This window comes from Loxodonta africana, chromosome 15, assembly GCF_030014295.1.
Source record: "Loxodonta africana isolate mLoxAfr1 chromosome 15, mLoxAfr1.hap2, whole genome shotgun sequence".
NCBI lineage: Eukaryota > Metazoa > Chordata > Mammalia > Proboscidea > Elephantidae > Loxodonta > Loxodonta africana.
In genome coordinates, this window is record NC_087356.1 from 26,503,260 (window position 1) to 26,522,523 (window position 19,264).

At 45.3% G+C, this 19,264-nt stretch overlaps 1 long non-coding RNA gene across 1 annotated transcript in view; it reads left to right on the forward strand.

Annotated features, from left to right (window-relative positions):
- The first annotated feature begins 438 nt into the window (after window positions 1-438).
- The window catches only part of LOC111751574 (uncharacterized), a 160,753-nt gene continuing 141,927 nt past the window's right edge, over window positions 439-19,264 (forward strand). The window contains exon 1 of the long non-coding RNA XR_010317949.1: window positions 439-888. This is a non-coding gene — a long non-coding RNA (uncharacterized LOC111751574). The remainder of the gene's footprint in view (window positions 889-19,264) is intronic.

The window sequence follows — 19,264 nt, forward strand, 5'->3', positions numbered from 1 at the left end:
TGAAGCGAAGGTGAGGGTAGTGGTGGTGACAGAGATAAAAGTGTTGGTGATGTGGTGATAGAGGCTACGTTAGAGGCGATGATGTTTGTATTGTTTGGGATTATGGATTATGTTATAATTGATTTGTAGCCATGGTGAGATATGGTGATTTTTTAAAAAAATCAGAACTACCTTCATCTATTTATCCATGCCACCAGATAAAGGGACAGAGGAGGCAGGCAAAGCAAGGTGAAAGAATGCTTTATGATTAACTGTTACTTTGGCTTTAAACTCCAATAGAGAGTATTTGACTTTTTAATCATAGCTGATTGAACACACATGTTTATCTTGGCTACCTCCAGAAACCTCACTAAAATCTCATTAATGGAATTTGAAGAAGGAGGGAAAAAAAAAAAAAAAAAAGCATAAACCCACAAGAAAAAAAGGGAATGGAAGAGGAAACAGCAGTATATGAGAAGTCAACAATTTGGAATTTAGAAAGTGAATGGATGAATGGTACCTGATTTAGCAGACCACAGAAAGCTGAAACTCAAGCTTGTAAGAGTATCAGGGTAGATGGCAGGAGCCAACAGGTAGCCAGACATTTCTAGCCACACCATCCCAGAGAGGCCTGGGAATTGGAGGCATTGTTTACTTCTGAAGGTAGGGGTTCAAAATTAGGGTGAAAATGGAAGGATTAGTTACAAGTTTTTAAAAGAAGTAGTAGAGATCTCCTCATCCCAGATTTCTTACTCTACCCTATATAGCCATGTGATCATCCTCTCCCAAGCTGGCAGAAGACAAAAAGTTGATGCTCTGAGATGTTTAACCAAAAAGATTCTGGACACAGGGACACCAGACACTGCTGACGGAAGGGTGAGGAGTCAATATGAAAATAACAGGTTAAGGGTAAGTTTGTTTCCTGAGAGGTGAACCTCTAATCTCTCTTTTTCTTTCAAGTCCCAGAACTGGCAGCCAGTTTAATACCACACAGGCAAGAGATTGGAGACTTTCCTGGGAAAACTGGTTTTCCCAAGAGAAAAGATTTACATATATTGAGATTTGGTCTCCTGGTGAAATTGGGAGTCTCATTCAATTACCCTATGGTGAAGCCCATCAGACAACTGTCTGTCTTATCCTACCACAGAACTTTCAATCAGCCTTTTAGTGCCTCACACTTAGATATGAGTGGACAGCTAAGAATCACTTGGAAGTTATAAAGTTGTAAAGAAGTCCTATGACATGAAAGACAGAGATCAGAACAAACTAAGAGGAAAAAAAAAAAAAAGGAACATAGGCGAAACAATGAAGAAGAAAACAACACAGAAATTATGATTAACATTTTCAGAATGATAAAAGAAAATGATGCCTTCTTTAAATGAGAGCAAGAGGTTATTTTTTAAAAAAGGAGCAGAAAAAAGAAAGTAAGTTCTTGGGAAATATAAATATGATAACCACATTTGATTAAAAAATCAAATCAAAAGGAGAGTTGGAAGATAAAGTCAAGACAAATTCCTAAAAAATAGAGCAAAAATACCAAAGAAGTGAAAATTGAGAGAAAACTTTTAGATGATCAATCCAGGAGCAGCATCTCAAAATATAAGTCCTAGAGAGAAATAATAATATAAAGGAAGGGATTAAATTACCCCCCCCCCAAAAAAAGCCAAGAAAATTTGCTAAACTGTAGGACTCAAATTTACAGATTGAAAAGGTTCTCTGAGTGCATGGAAAATTGAACTAAAAAAAAAAAAAAACAGGGTGAAATCTTATATGTTGGAGATTAAAGCTTGAAAGTTTTCAGAATGGGAGAAAAGAGTTTATTTACGAATTATTGAGCATGAGAGTTGCATCAGAGTTCTCTATAGCAATCATTTAAGATAGAAGAAAATGGAAAACAGCTTCCAAATTCTAAGGGAAAATGATTTCCAAATTTGAGTTCTATACCCAGCCAAACTAGCAATTGAGTGGGACGATAAAAATAAAGATTTTTTTTTGACATGAATGGTCTTAAAAAATTATCTCTAAAGCATTCTTTTTCTGGGAGGATATTGAAGAATGTGAGCCACTTTAATTAGAGAGTAAACCAAGGAAGAGAAAAGAGACAAAGGATCCAGCAAACAGGATAGAGACAAAGGGAAGTCCCAGGACTGTGGTGAAGGAAAACTTCAGAATAATAGTTGTGACGATCATGCAAAAGATGTCAGTACAGATTGGCCGGGTGGATGAAGGACTCAGGAAGGAGGTCTTCAAGAAGAAAATGAAACTGATAGTAATGTACATTCAAAGAAAATTTTCTGTTCTGTTGGAGTGTTTGGAGAGATAAATTAGTAAGCGGCACATGGGAAAAACTTACGCAAATGGCAAAACAAGGAAATTAGTAACTCCAAGAGAACAAAAAAGTTGTGCAAGAAAGGAAAAGTAGCTCAACTGTGAATAATGGTTTTATAGTAATAGTAATGCAAACTCTGAATACTGCTGAGACCAATATCAATATTGCTTGTGTGTATGTGGGTGTGTGCATGCATGCACACATGTGTACATGCATGAGCACATGTTTGTGTGTGTGGGTGGTGACGTAAGAAAGCTGAATTCTCATCCTCACCTTCCACAGCATAAGGTCAACTTAAAACTAAAGAAAAAAAAAAAAAGCTAGAAATATCAGAATTACCATGTCATTTAGAAATACGGAAATAAGGATTAGAAGAAAGAGTTAAATAGTGCAAAGTGCTTGCCTCAGGAAAGTAGGACTCAGAAGCGATCAGGACTGGAACAGAAGTCTGCTGTTTTTTATTATAAGCCTTGTAGAACATTTGACTTTCAAAAATATGTACATGTATTACTCTGATAAAAAAATAAAGACTTAAATAGAACATAAAAATGAGAACTCTAGTGAGCCGTGCTAGATCATGTGGAGAACTTCTTGACCAAGTTAGACAGTCCAAGTGGCTCAGAACCAAAATCAGCTGAAAGGCCTGCTCCATCTACTGCCGCTAGGTCCAAATCCAAGTCTTGGATGTGTCCAGAATCACCAGAAAGCCACAAAAGGGAGTTCAAGCAATACAGAAATATCTTGCATTTGCTCCATTACTCAAGCCTTTCCAGGACCATGTGGCTGCCACATGGGAAAGAGAGGGCTGGGGAGAAAAGTTTCAAGCAAAAAAAGAGAGATGATTGGGCCTTCTCTGTGGGGGAGCAGGCCCCAGCTCTTATACCACACCCATGTGGGCTAGACATTCAGTATGGCACGTTATCTCCTTATCTTGCACAGTATACCCTAAGACATTCTCAGGCCTGAGTAATCATTGTAACACTCCCCCTAGAGGATAGAATAAGGAGGTGGAGCGGGGGGAGCTGTGAATGTCTCTTAGAATCCAATAGTAATAGCAGCAGTGAAGCTGGAAGTGGTAATGTGATACTGGAGCTGATAAAGGTACAGAAAGTGTCAATGGCAGTGGAGGTTCTATAGTGAGAGTAACAGGGGAGGTGATGATTCTAGTGATTGTGAAAGTGATATTGGTGATGACATTGGCAGCGGTGGAGAAGATGGTGAAAGCAATTGCATTAGTGATGATAGATATGATAGTGGCTGTGAAGATGGAGACTAGAGTGGAGGGGGTGTTAGCAATGACAGTGGAAGTGATATGGTGGTGACAGTGGTAGTGGAGATAGAGATGACAGTGAGGATGATGACCGTGTGGGGTTCATGTAAAGGGAGGTGATACTAACGTGGATGGCATCCATAATTACGGCAATGGAGGTGGATGTGTTAGTGGTGGAACTTAACTGTGATAATGGTGGGGATGGTGCAGGTGATTGTGGCATTGATAACGGTGGGGATGAAAACGTGATGAGGGCAGTGATGCAGGAGGTGGTAGTGGTGGAAATGTTGGCTGGGCTGATGGATTTCACAGTGGTGGGGATGGAAGAAGGGATCGTGGCCAAGATGGTAAGAATACTGGTATTGATGATGGAGGCAATGATGGTAGATGTGGCAATGACAGAAACAGTATAGGCAATAATAATCAAGATCATAAGGCAGACATATATGTAGGGCATCTCAATGCACAAGTCTGGATAGGCTGGGTTATGCTGCAGTAATGTACAGCCCCCACATCTTAGGGAACTTGCACAGAAAAAGTTTCGTTCTCATACTTAAAAACCAAAAACCAGTTGCTGTCAAGTTTACTCTGACTCCTAGTGACCCCACGTGTGTCAGAGTAGAACTGTGCTCCATAGGATATTCAGTGGCTGTTTTTTTGGAAGTAGATCACCAAACCTTTCTTCGGAGGTGCCTCTGGGTAGGCTCGAACCTCCAGCCTTTCAATTAGCAGGTGAGCATGTTAACCATTTACACCACGCAGGGACTCCAGTTTTCATACTGCATGTCCAAAATGTGTTGGAAGAAGGCTCTACTCTCATATTTACCCACAGACGCATACTGATGTAGTATCCATTCATCGTGCTCTTAGGGTCACTGTGACAATGTCTTAGTTATCTAGCACAGCTGTAACAGAAATACCACAAGTGGAGGCTTTAAGAAAGAGAAGTTTATTCTCTCACAGTCTAGGAAGCTATAAGTCCAAATTCAGAGTGCTAGCTCCTGGAGAAGGTTTTCTTGCTCTGTCAGCTCTGGGGGAAGGTCCTTGTCTTCTTTTAACATCCTTGGGCCCGGCATTCCTTGGAAATCTCCATGTGTCTTGGTATCAATCTTCCCCTGGGAGTAGGAGATTTTCAGCACAGGGACCCCAGGTCCGAAGGACACGTACCTCTACCAATCTTCTTTCTTGGTGATAGGAGTTCCCTCTCTCTGCTCCCTTCTCTCTCCTCTTATCTCTTGTAAGATAAATGATGATGCAGGACAAACCCTAGAGAAACTCCTCTTACATGGGTTCAGGGCTATGACCTGAGTAAAGTTGTTGCATATCACTATAATCCTCTTTAACATAACCTAATCTTGCCTCATTGATCAAAGGCAGAGATTAGGATTTACAACACATAGGACAATTACATCTGATTACAAAATGGAGGACAACCATAAAATACTGGGAATGATAGCCTAGCCAAATTGACACATATTTTGGGGGGACACAGTTCAATCCACAACAAACAGTAAGATGAGAATGTGGTGACCCTCGCAGTTGTGTTCTGTATTGGTCAGTGTGGTAGGCTGACTAATGGCCCCACAAGACATCCACATCCTAACCCCTGAACTTGTGAATATTATATGGCAAAAGGGACTTTGCAGATGTAATTAAATCAAAGATTTTGGGATGAAGAGATTATTCTGGATTATCTGGGTGGGTCCTAAAAGTAATCACAAGTGTCGTTATAAGTGTGAGGCAGAGGGAGATTTGACTATAGGCGAAGTAGGAAGTATCACTATGGAAGCAAGAGGTTGGAGTGATGAGAGAAGGGAGTCACGAGCCAAAGAATATGGGTGCCCTCCAGAAGCTAGAAAAGGCAAGGACACTGATTTTCTTCTAGAGCTTCCGGAAGGAACCAGCCCTGCCAGCACCTTGACTTTAGCCCAATAAAACTGATATTGGGAAGCAAGCAGAGAGTTGGGGACCTCATACCACCAAGAAAGAAGCACCAGGAGAACAGCATGTCCTTTGGACCCGGGGTCCCTGTGTGAAGAAGCTTCTCGTCCAGGGGAACATTGATGAGAAGGCTGACAGAGGAAGCCTTCCTCTGGAGCTGATACCCCAAATTTGGACTGTGAGAAAATAAACTTCTCTTTGTTAAAGCCATCCACTTGTGGTATTTTTCTGTTATGGCAGCACTAGATGACTAAGACAGAATTTGGTACCAAGAGAGTGGGGTGCTGCTCTAACAGATACCTAAAATGTGGAAGCGGTTTTGAAACTGTGAATAGATAGAGTTGTGACAATGGCAGAGGACCAGCACAGCAGAGAATCTACAGCGGCAGAGAAGCGGCAACAGCGGAGAAGCAGCAGTAGCAGAACCAGGAGAACAGCGCAGGGGCCGACTCATGGAGTGAGAGAGCTGAGTGCCTGTCTGCCTGAGGCTTCCTGGGGGAGTGGGGTGCCTCCGGGCACTTATTGGTGGAGCTAGGCTTGCCGACCCACGACCCATGGAGCCAGAGAGCTGAGTGCTGTGCGCCTGAGGCTTCCTGGGGGAGTGGGGTGCCTCCGGGCACTTACTGGTGGAGCTACAGAGCTTTGGAACACTTGCAGCAGCAGGGCAGATGCGGGCATGAGGCCCGAGGAGCCAAGAGGCCAAAAAACCAGGAAACAGAAGCTGAAGAGACAAGGAATGCAAGTAGCTGAGCTGCCGAGTCTCAAAAGGTATGGCCAGGAACTCAGGAGTTTCAAAGGTTGGAGCCATGGCCTCTGGTGTTTCTAAGGGGGAATTGCCACTCAGGTGGACTAGGAGAATAATGCGCCTAAACCTGAGGGAGCAGAGTTGCCACACCAGTGGATCTGGAAGGCGGAGCTGAAGCCTGGGTTGAGGGGCTTCCACACAGAATCTGGAGAATGTGGCCAATGCCTAGAGGCTGGAGGGCAGGGTTATCATGCAAATTGTCTTAGAGAACGAAGGATTAATTTAGAAGCTTTGAGGGCTAATGTAATGTGTTCTGCTGACTTGCTTTGTGCCTGTTATGCCTTCTTTCCCTTCAGTTTCTACTGTTTGTAATGGAAATGTCTAGCTTGTGCCTGTTCTGCCATCGTACCCTTGGAAGCAGATAACTGGTATTCTAGATTTCACAGATGAAGAGGAATTTTGGGATTTTGGACTTGAAGTTAAGACTTTTGCTGTGATATGATGGGATGAATATGTTTCACATGTTGCAAGGATGTGATTTTTGGGGGGCCAAAGGGTAGAACATCATAGATTGAATTGTGTCCCCCTAAAAATATGTGTATCAACTTGGTTAGGCCATGTGTGGTTGTCCTCCATTTTGTGATTGTAATTTTATGTTGCTAGGATTAGAGTGGGAATATACCACCAGCTTACTTAGTCACCTCCCTGATCCAAGGTAAAAGAGTTTCTCCAGGGTGTGGCCCTGCACCACCTTTTATCTCCCAAGAGATAAAAGGAAAGGGAAGTAAGCAGAGGGTTGGGAACTTCATACCACCAAGAAAGCAGCATCAGGAGCAGAGCACTGGTGCTGCTTTGGATCCAGGGTTCCTGTGTCTGAGAAGCTCCTCGACCATGGGAAGATTGAGGACAAGGGCCTTCTTGCAGAGCCGACAGACAGAGAGAAAGCCTTTTCCTGGAGCCGACGCCCTGAATTTGGACTTGTAACTTACTAGACTGTGAGAAAATAAATTTCTCTTTGTTAAAGCCAAAAAAAAAAAAAAAAAAAACTGATATTGGACTTCTGGCCTCCAGAGCTGTAAGGGAATAAATTTGTGTTATTTAAAGCCCCTAAGTTTGTGTAATTTGTTATAGAAGCAATAGAAAACCAATACAGTTAGCTTAGACTAGGTTGTGGGGTGGTAACAAAAGACCTCACAGTTGCAATGGCTTTCAACAATAGAGGCTTATTTCTCACTCAGACTACATGTATATGGGGGATGGGATGGGGGGCTCGGCTACAGCTTACGCCACATCATTTCCACTCTGGGATCCCGGCTGGTGGAGCAGCCTCCATCTGGAACTTTGCCAGCCTGTGGCAGAGGGAAAAGAAAATGATGAAGCATATGCTTGGTTTTAAATTGACACATATCCTTTCTGACTGTATTTTTTACGAGACTAATTTCATATGGGCATGGAAAGGCAATCATCCAGGGAGCTGGAAAGAGAACTAGAATATTTCCGAACTCTCTCTTTACTTTTTTTGTGGTAAATATTTAGGTAACAAAACATTTGACATTTCAACAATTTTTACACATACAGTTCAGTGATATTAAATATGTTTATCATATTGTTCAACCATTACCACTCCCGAATTTTTCCATCAGAGTTAAGAGAAGCTCAGTATCCCCCTATCAGTGAGTCCCCCTTTCCCACTCCCTCCTGCCTGCCCCTGTTGTTTTTGTTGTTACATGCTGTTGGTTGAGTCAGTTCCAACTCATAGTGACCCTACGTACAACAGAGCCAAACACTGCCCTGTCCTGCGCCATCCTCACTGTCATTGCTGTTTGAGCCCATTGTTTGCAGCCGCTGCGTCGAACCATCTTGTTGAGGGTCTTCGACTTTTTCACTGACCCCCTACTTTGCCAAGCATGATGTCCTTCTCTAGGGTCTGGTCTCTCCTGATAATACGTCCAAAGTACAAGAGACGAAGTCTCACCATCCTTGCTTCTAAGGAGCATCCTGGCTGTACTTTGTTCAAGACAGATTTATTCATTCTTCTGGCAGTCCATGGTATATTCAATGTTCTTCAAAAGCACCATAATTCAAAGACATCAATTCTTCTCTGGCTTTCTTTATTCATTTTCCAGCTTTTACATGCATATGAGATTCTTAAAAATACCATGGCTTGGGTCAGGCACATCCTAAATCTCAAAATGACATCTTTGCTTTTTAACACTTGAAAGAGGTCTTTTGCAGCAGATTTGCCCAATGCAATACTTAGCTTGGTTTCTTGACTGTTGCTTCTGTGGGCATTGATTGTGGATCCAAGTAAAATGAAATCCTTGACAACTTCAATATTTTCTCCGTTAATGATGATGTTGCTTATTGGTCCAGTTGTGAGGATTTTTTTTTTTCTTTATGTTGAAGTGTGTTATGGATTAAATTATATTTCCCAAAAATGTGTGTCAACTTGGCTAGGCCATGATTCCCAGTGTTGTGTGATTGTCTACCATTTTGTCATCTGATGCGATTTTCTAATATGTTGTAAATCCTCCTTTACGATGTTAATGGGGCAGGATTAGAGTTATGTTAATGAGGCAGAACTCAGTCCGCAAGATTAGGTTGTGTCTTAAGCCAATCTCTTTTGAGATATAAAAGAGAGAAGTGAGTAGAGAGACAGGGGAAAATTGTTACCACCAAGCAAGAAAGATAGGAGCATGTGCGGCCTTTGGACCTGAGATCCCTGTGATGAGAAGCTCCTAGACCAGGAGAAGACTGATGACAAGGACCTTCCCCTAGAGCCGACAAAGACAGAAGGTCTCCCCCAAGAGCTGACACCTCGAATTCAGACTTGTAGCCTCCTAGATTGTGAGAGAATAAATTTCTCTTTGTTAAAACCATCCGCTTGTGGTATTTCTGTTATAGAAGCACAAGATAACTAAGACAAGGTGTAACCCGTATTGATCTTCATCAGTGTTTCAGGTCCTCTTCACTTTCATAAGCAAGCAAGGTTGTGTCATCTGCATGTCGCAGGCTGTTAATGAGCCTTCATCCAAGCCTGATGCCACCTTCTTCTTCATTTAGTCCAGCTTCTCAGACTATTTGCCCAGCATACAGATTGAATAAGTATGGTGAAAGGATACAACCCTGATGCACACCTTTCCTGACTTTAAACTACTCAGTATCCCCTTGTTCTGTTTGAACAACTGCCTCTTGTTCTATGTACAGGTTCCCAAGAGCACAATTAAGTGTTCTGGAATTCCCATTCTTTGCAATGTTATCCATAATTTGTTATGATCCTCACAGGTAGACATCTTTCTGGTATTCTCTGCTTTCAGCCAAGATCCACCTGACATGAACAACAATATCCCTTGTCCCATGTCCTCTTCTGAATCTGGCCTGGCTCTGGTAACCAGTAATAAACTTTGGGTTCTATACACTTGCTTATTCTGATACAGGAAGTCCCTGACTTACGACAGGGTTCTGTTCCGATGACTCTGTCATTAGTCAGTTTTGATATAAATCAAATACCTCTTTTTTTTAATTTTCATTGTTATTGCCTTTTATTATCAGTGTCTTTATAAATCTGATCTTTTTTGTCTTTCGGGGTTGGCAAGTGAACATCTGAGAATAAAATCAGCAAATTACACACTGCAACATTGTATACAGTACATATTACTAACTATAAGGTGTAGAAACAGAAGGTCTTAAGTGCAGTTCATTGTAACTCAAATACATTGTAAGTCAGGACTACCTGTATTTCATATAATTGGGATTGTACAGTATTTGTCTTTTTATGACTGACTTATTTTCTCAACATAAATTTTTCACCTATCATAGTCTGTATCAGGCTATGAACTGTTTAATGATGATGATAGGCACTATTTGCTCTTAGAGTTGGAACCCTGATGGTTAAGAGTTCAGCTGCTAACCAAAAGGCCGGCAGTTCAAAACCACCAGCTGCTCCTTGGAAACCCCATGGGGCAGTTCTACTCTGTCCTATAGGGTCGCTATGAGTTGGAATCGACTCGAAGGCAATGAGTTTGCTCTTAGAATGCAGGAGGTAGTGAGGGTGATGGAGGGCTGGTATGTGACGGAGGAAGGACTTGGCCAGTGTGGTGGGGATTAGAGTTTAGGGGAATGCAGATTAAAGGGAGGAAACACCAGTTATAAGAGGCAGGACAAGTTATGGCAAAGTCCGCAAACCTCATCTCCAGTCTTGCTTGCCATTGGTCCTCAGTCCGCCTGGTAATTCCAGTTTCTCAGAAATCCAGTAGAACCCAGGAACATTTGTTTAAAGCCCAGGATTCACAGAGTGAAGCAGCAAAAATTTGATGGGAAGGTCCACTAGGGCCAGAGCATGGAGGTCTTTGAATGACATATTGAGATCTTTTTCAACATAACAGCAAATGAAATGCTCCATTATCAAACATGCTTGAGGAATGTTGCATGCTCTATCCCGCTCCTGTATATGAATTTCCATATCAGGGAATCCAACTGATGGTACCTCTGCCACCCTCAACACATGACTTCCAAAGTCACTCTGGCTGTCACCATCCTGGTCAGCAGGAAGGGGAAAAAACAAGGAGAGGTACCTGGGGGGCTTTTATGGGCCAGGCTAGGAAGTGGTGCACAAATTGCATTGGAGATAATTTAGTTATGCATCTAACTCCAAGAGAGGCTGGGAAGTGTAGTCCATATGTTTGCCCTAATCAAAAGAGATAAGATTTGAGAAAGCAGCTAATGACCTGTTCGTGACAGCTCTTCTTAAATATTTGAAGGATTTGAATGTGAACAAAGGCCATGACTTTCTCAGTATTGCTTCTGAGAGGAGAATCAGGACCAATGTGAATGCAAGGGCTTTCTTGACCAATCTCACTGACTTCACTCTAGACTACTGGGATTGGAGGGGACCTCAGGGTCCAAATCCACCCTGGAGCTTGAGTCCCAATTTCAACATCTGTGCTTAAAAACCTCTAGTGATAGAGCACTCCCCTTTTATGGAGGCAGTCCATTTCATTTTCAAACAGTTCTGATGGTTAGAAGTGTTGACTACTGAAAGGGTGAGTGCTTCAGAATCAGGGAAGCCTTTGTTACTACTAGTGGTATGACCTCACACATTGCTTAACCTGTCTGGGTCTCAGTTCCACCTCATCACAAGGGGACCTCCAGCCCCCCCCCAAAAAAAAACCAAAAACCAAAAAACCAAACCCAGTGCCATTGAGTCGGTTCTGACTCATAGCAATCCTATAGGACAGAGTAGAACTGTCCCATGCGGTTTCCAGTGAGCAGCTGGTGGATTCAAACTGCCAACATTTTGGTTACCAGTTGAGCTCTTAACCACTATGCCACAAGGGCTCCTTAAAAGGGGATAGTAATGCCAAATTCACACAGAATTGTGAACAGGAGGAAATGAGCGAAGGTGTTAATCCTTACCTCTATACCTTTTCAACAACTCACTGGTCCTTAGCCTTGTTTGATGGGTACCTCGCCCTTCTCAAATTCCTTCATATTCCAAAGTACCAGTGTCTCAGGGCCACATGTGTGGTAGCCTTTACTTACACTTTGGGGGTAATGTTTTTGAGGTTAGATTCTTGCAAGCACAGCCCACATGACAGCTTAAAAAGTGATCTCTATACCTTATTCTTCTTAAAAGTCTGTCCATCACCTCCATGCTGGTTTTCATTGGCCACCACTGCTACCATGCTGCTCAGTCTCAACCCTCTCTCCTACTCCCAGAATTCCCTTCCTCTCCTTCTCTGCAGGTGAAATGACACCACCATGAGGCCCCGAGTTCTGGATGCCGGGGGAGAGCTGGGCAGCTGCAGGATCGGCTTCCTGGAGTGTAGGGCCCCCTGTTCCTCAGGGTCTCATAGAGGAGACTCTGCCCTGGGGAAGGGTCAGACCCAAGTGTTTACCTTCTAAGGCCACTTCTGGCCTATAACATCTGTGACTGACAATGGCAATGACGCTGACAGTATGATGTCCCCTGGTACGAACAGGAAGCCTAATCTTCATAGTTGATAAAATCAACTATGGTGTGGAGAAAAATGCTCCAGGGATGTCTCAGTCAGCCTCCCAGGTGCCAGTCCTGGCTGGGGTATCCCTGTTGCTTCGTAGTCTGTCTGTTCTTGGCTTAGCTTTGCAAGATGCAGTGGGCTGGCTTCCTCCTACCACCAGCCCTATGCAAGCAGCATGAACTCATTTAGACTTGATATCGTGAGCAGAGCTGTTCTTTTGCAGGGATCTGGTTCCCAAAGAGCCACCCAAATGATCAGGTGACCAGGGCAGCCCCATCTCCTACCCAGGGACGCTTGTGGGCAATTTTCCCAGCCATAGGATGGCATCTGCAAGTTTGCACCGCTCCTGAGAGCATATCACAGTTGTGAATGGACATGTTCTCCAGGAGGTGTCATGCTTAAAGGCTACAATGTGAATGGTGCCCCTGGGATTGTGCAATGTAGCAGCCTTACTCTTATTTTTTATTTGTATTCGTAGTATGCTCCCTCTGAGTGCAACGAGCTCTAACGTTTCAAAGCACACCTTCATGCTTGCAATTGATCCTTAAAATACCCTAAGGTCAGGTAGCATTTCCATTTAACACAGGGGAAACTGAGGCCCTGAGAAAGGGTCATGTAGCTGTAAAGTGGTGGAGCAGGTGTTAGAGCCACCAGTGCTCTGTGTACAGCAACGTGTGACAGCTCCTTGTCTCCCACCTCGATGCCCCCAGCCCCACCAGGCTCCTGCCACCCTGACTATCCCTCCTTCTCCTATTCCTTTTGGGTCCGGGCCTCTCCTGTCCAAAGCAAATATGTGATAAGTAGTCTGGGCTAATGGGAGAAGACAGAGGTGCAGTATTTCCTCCAGGAAACCCAGGTGCATTTTCTTAGGGGCTTGGTCACTCATGGCTCCTTTGACACCTGAATGGGAAGTGGATAAGGAGGGCAGCCCTCCTGAATCTGGCCTAGGACAAAGTGAGAGAGGCAGGAGCAGTACTGGGTGGAGGGGAGAGCCACTGACTCCTCAACATCCCACCTTGGGTCTGTATCCCAGCCCCCTTCTTGCCCTCTGCTCCTGCCTATTGGATGCGCCTGACATCCAGAAATCTGAGATGCCTGGAAAAGAGGTGAAGAGGCAGCAACCATCTATGAGCTCATCGGTGCTGGCTGGCGCCGGGTGCTCCTGCGGGACCCTTTTTCCATGGCGGGGTCCCGGCTTCTCTGGTGGTGATGACTTCAGGGCTGGAGATTCCACTGGCTGCCCCGGGGGAGGGACGCTTGGCTTGTGGTGCATTTTAGCCGTGCTCCCCCTAGCCCTGGGGACATGAGAACCAGAGCTCATGACCCTCTGTCTCCCGGCTACTCTCCAGGGGAGTCTCTAGCCCAGCGTGTCCCCACTGTCCACTCGGCACCTCCTCCTGACCCAGACCTTTTTAGTCTCCACTTTTCTGATTCCAAAGATGGAAAGTCCAGGACAAAAAGAAGGATCCCTCCTTTTTCTTCTGCTTGGCATATCTTCCCCTTCTGCCTTCCTCTCTTCTTCATGAGGCCCTAGCCCCACCCCTGCACCCTTAGCCTTGACCTCCCCTCAGGCATCAGCTCAGACAGAACCGGTGTCCTGGACACTGTGACACTGAGGGCTGCATGAAAACCGGGACTTAGGCAGTTGCAGGCAGACCTCAGAGCTGCCGGGGAGTGCTGACTGACTGAACATTCTGGGAACTTTGCTTCTGTTCTCCTTCCCAAACCCTTCATGAAACACTGTACCCCAACCCTTGTCCAAACTTCTCTCCAGCCCAAAGAAGCCACTTCATCTTGGTGATTCCTCCCTTTCTCCCAGCCTCCTTCATGATCTTAGGGTGTTTTGAGGGTCTCTGTGGCATGGGCAACACCTCTCATGTGCATTCCTATCTGGCTAACCTGGCCACCATGCTCTAGCCCATGGCTTATTTTTTCAAAGTCATTTGCGTAACCAAGAGGTTCCTCTATCCCACTACACCTCACCTACTCCTTCAGAGATCTGAGGAGAGTTGTCATGAAGAGAAGGAGCCCTGGTGGTGCAGTGGTTAAAAGTGCATCTGCTAACCAAGTGGTTGGTGATTTGAACCCACTAATCGTTCTGCAGGAGAAAGACGTGGCAGTCTGCTTTCGTAAAGATTACAGCCCTGGAAACGCTACGAGGCAGTTCTCTCCTCTGTGCTATAGGGTTGCTATGGGTTGAAATCAACTTGATAGCAATGGATTTTTTGGCTTTGGTCATAAAGAGGAATTCCCTGGTGGTACAAACAGTTTAGTGGTTCAAGTCCACCCAGAGGCACCTTGGAAGGAAGACCTGGTTGCCTACTTCTGAAAAGCTGCCATTGGAAACTTTATGAAGCACAGTTATACTCTGACACACATGGGGTCTCCATGAGTCAGAGTTGACGTGACGGCAACTGGTAACTCTTCTTCAAAGCCTCATCTCTCCTGATTTGGACAAATATGTAGACTACACTTCCCAGCCTCCCTTGGAGTTAGGTTCGACCACATACATCTTATCATTCGTCTACTCCCTGCTCCCAGTCCAACCCTCAGCCTACCTCTCTGCTCTTACCCTCAGCCTGCCTTCCTGAAGCTGCTGTCTGTACCTGCTTCTGAAGTTAACCTCTCATTCACAGCTCGGCCTGCTCCACTCAGGCTTCAGGCCCCTCCATTCCACAGAACCTTGGCTCACTGAAGTCACCAGTGCCCTCGTGGCCTTCTCCGACCCCACCTCCTTTGACCTCTGTGGTAGCTCACTGTGCAGACTACCTGCCTCCTTGGTGTTCTCTCCTCCTTGTCTTTTCTACTACCCCTCTGAGTCAAAGGACCCCCAAATACAGTGGCTTAAGCAAGATAGAAATTTATTTCTCTATTGAGTAAAAGGTGGGCTCAAGGCTGGGGTGGTGGTTTTGGGGGTGTCAAGACCTGGCTATTTCTATTTGTTCTGCTGTCTTCAGTGTGCCACTGCCATTTCTTGGTCCCAGAAGGCTCATCCACATTTCAACAAGTGGGAGATGAGGAAGGGGAAGCCATGCAGCTTCCCTCTAAAGGCAGGGCTCAGAAACTGCAACGTCGTCACTTCAGCTAACATCAGCTCTCATGGCACAGGCCAGAACACGGGCATGCAGCCACACCTGTCTGGGGGCTATGATCCCCAGCCAGGAAGCCATGCAATCGAATATAGGGCAGAGAACAGCTATCTCTGATGGTTCCTTGTTGATTTTTCTCATGGGCTGTTTTCCTCTGCCTGCCCCTTAAGATGTGGGAATTCCCAGGGTCCTCTTTGTAGGCTACCACCTTCTCTCTATATATGTTCTCCATAGGGACTTTGAGCCCTCCGTGTATTCCTCCCTATGAAGGAAGGACTCCCGTTTCTCTACTTTTAGCACCTTCTGACTCTACGGTCATATTTTCACCTCATAATTCTGACTCTACACTCATATTTTCACCTCATTTTGGAGGTCCCACTAGAAACTCAAAATCAATATGCCCCAAACCTAACTCATTATTTTCTTCCTAAACCTCTGTTTCTTCCTGTGAGGTCTTTGCTCCCATGTATGGCACCAAAAAAAAATTTTTTTTTTATGGCACCATCAGCTCTTTGACCCCTTTTCCCTGCTGCCCCAGGTTTCTCCATCATCCCCTGTGTAATCCATCCCTCGACCTCCATCAGAGTAGTTTCTTTCTCTTCACCTCTCTTGCCTCAATCCAGTTCCTCTTCACCTGTTCCCTTGCCTTCAACCTGCATGTGCCTCCCCAGGTCTACAGTGTAGCCAGACTCTCTGTCTAAAATGCACACCTAATCACATCCTTTGCTTATAAGCCTTTCATGGCTCCTTATTGCTTAAGGTGCCCTTCCCAGCTGGCTGCTGTATTTCCATGCAGCCCCCAGCCCTGCTGCTTCCTATTCATACTTTGCCTTAGCCATTCTAAAGGCTTTGTGACCTTCGAACACTACATATTCTGATCATCTGCCTGGGTTGCCCATCCCGTCCCATTCTCTCCATCTCCTCAATCACATGTCTTAGCTCCTGGGACTCAGCCTAAGTATCGGCTCCTCTGAGAAACCTCCTCAGCCCCTCTCATGCCTTTTGGGGGAACTGAGTCAGATCTTCTGGCCCATGACCTGCCAGTAACTTCAGTGTGCCTCTGCCCCAGGACCAGATTTATGACACTCCATTTCTGCATCTATCTCTCATCTGCCCAGGAACCCTTTGAGAGCAAGACCATGCACTTTCCTCCTCCCTATCCCCAGCTCCAAGCAAAACGCTTGGAAAATAACAAGCCTCCAGTAAGTGTTTGTTGAATGAATGGTCAGGTTGCTCTGGCTCAAGTCAGTGACTTCTCATTGACTACACAAGAAAGTCCAAGGCCTTTACCAAGGTACCCAAGGCCCTGCATGGTAGGGGCCATTGGGTTTTCTAGGCTCTACTCCTACTCCACTACCCAGGCACCCTGTGCTTTGGTCATACTCCTGTACTCTCAAGCTCCTGTGTCTTTTGGCATTTGTTTCTCTTAGCCTGGAGTGACTTTTTCCACTTTGTCACCTATTGAACACTCAAATCTCACTTTCCTGTTGCCTTCTTTGATTTGTGAAACTCAGTCACATATTCTTTTCTCTGCACTCCTACTTCTCAAACTACCATTATAGTTCTTTATCATTAATGTCTACGTTCTGCAGTATATAGGTGTGGTATTGACATCTAGAGCCCCTCCCTTCACCTGGAAAACTCTCCCTTCCTGGCTGCCCTCACCACCCACAAGACTGAAAGGAGGGAACTGCCCTAGTCTTTTACAGACCTGCCTTGATGGTCACAGTTGATTCTGCTTAGTGCTATAGCTGAGTGCAAACCTGACCTCCACCCCCAATCTGTCTCCAAGTCTGTAGAGAGTGTAGCCCCCCTCTCCCCCACTGGGCTTTGTGTGTACCCCATTGTGGTAGGGTCCAAGTCTTTCCTCCTCTTCCTGGTCCACAGCCCCAGATCAGGGCTGGTCTACCTTTGCTAATTCAGTGACTCCTGCTCACACACAGGGTGATGGAGCTGCCACCTGACCAGGGCTTTATTCCCACTCAAGCTGTGTAAACCCATCAACAATCAGCAAATTAATAGTCTGTGAGCCAAGGTCGCTTGTGGTTTGTTTATTACAGCTTCTATTCCTGTAGGCTACGGAGCTCTGTCCACAGGTGTTTCTTGAGCCCAAGTTTGATTTATTCTTTTTTCCCTTCCCTCCCTCCCCCAGGCTAATTATTGCTTTTGTTTATAATTGAGTTAAATAAACTGACCTCCATCTTCTCCAGCAGAAGCCTCCATGCCCACATGATTCATTAATGCTACGGCTGTGAGGCTGGACCTCAGCCAGGTTGGAGGACACCAAACACGTGCATACTGAGGAAGATTCAAGGGCTGCTGCTGGAGGGAAACTGTCAGGGCTTGGGGAAAGGCACGCTACAGGAGATGGACATTACCAGTAACCCAAGGCTTTGCCTGGCACTCAAACCAAACCACCCCTGAAGCAAAGTGGTAAGGTCAGCCTGGTGCATGTTCTGAGTCACGGGCCAGGCCTAAGAGAGGAGCGAGAATGGTCTTCTGAAAAGAGACTGTGGAGCGGATCTTAGAAAAAGGGGATGGCCAGTCATCATGGCTGGAGAGAAGAAAGTTTGATGGAGAAGAGGAAGGCACCTTTCACTGCTCAGCTGGGAACAAAAGGGATGGGACAGTCGTTGGGGCCCCTTCTACTGGAGACAAGGAGGTAGAGCTGCCTTCTCTGGAACTGGGGCTGCAAGGACTGGGTCCAACTCTCTCCAAGGGCCCATCCTAACCAGGGACCCATATACATGGGTGCTTTTGGTGTAAAAAGACCAGGTCCCCAGCCCATCAGCAGGGTGTTTGCAGCAGGGAGGAGCAACCACACTTTCACTCTGACTCCCATGTGGCTACCAGCACACGGGAAGCTGACTGGGTGGGGGTTACCAACCAGAGCTTGGCTGCCCCCCAGCCGTTTGTCCTAAGCCTTGACGTCACTGGTCCAGACATATGGCTGACAGACCTGATTAAGCAAATGCTTGGAGGGAGCTGGCAGGCCAGGGAGTCTAACTCCACACACATTTGTACCCACTTCAGCCAGGATCACTTAGAGACACTGCTTCCCTCCTGAGGACAAAGCACTTAGCTACAACGAGCTTTGATACCCATATCTGTTAAATGGGAATAAGAAGAGCACTTATCTGCAAAGGGAAGGAGCCCTGGTGGTGCAATGGTTAAGCACTTGGCTGCTAACTGAAAGGTCAGCAGTTCGAACTCACTAGCTGCTCTGTGGGAAAAAGATGTGGTAGTTTGCCTTTGTAAAGATTACAGCCTTAGAAACCCTGTGGGGCAGTTCTACTCTGTCCTACAGGGTTGCTATGAGCTGGGATCGACTCAATGGCACACAACAACCTGCAAGGGTGGGCATGAGGATTAACAAAAATGGTGCATTGCGTGTACTTAGCACAGAGCACCTGGCACACTGTAAACATACAACTGGAGGTAGCAAGATGCTTCTCTTACTTTCTGTGACACTAACATGCTGTGTGACCTTGGGCAAGCCACTCTCTCTGAGCCTCTGTTTCCTCATCTGTAAAATGAAGGAATGAAGTTTTCTTCTCAAAGTCAAAGTTTCATTCTTTTTAAAACAGGAGAATATTACTTTTGTGATTATCTTATGGGTAGGGGAGGGAAAGGAAGCGGCTCAAATGACATATCAATGTGATAAAGCTTTGAAAAGTACAAAGAGGTGCTCTACATCAAGAGATAATGATAATAAATAGCAACAACCATACTTGCTAATTAATGTTAGCACTTTCCTAATATGTTTCCATTTGCTTGTTAAGGGGTGTGGAGTGGTCCTGAGCAGAATGTAAATGATGCAGTGATGTGGCTGAACTGGAAATATTCATTCCTGGGATGTCTCCAAATCATTAGGTGTGTGGTTTGGACCAGCTCCCCATTAGTTCTGATGCT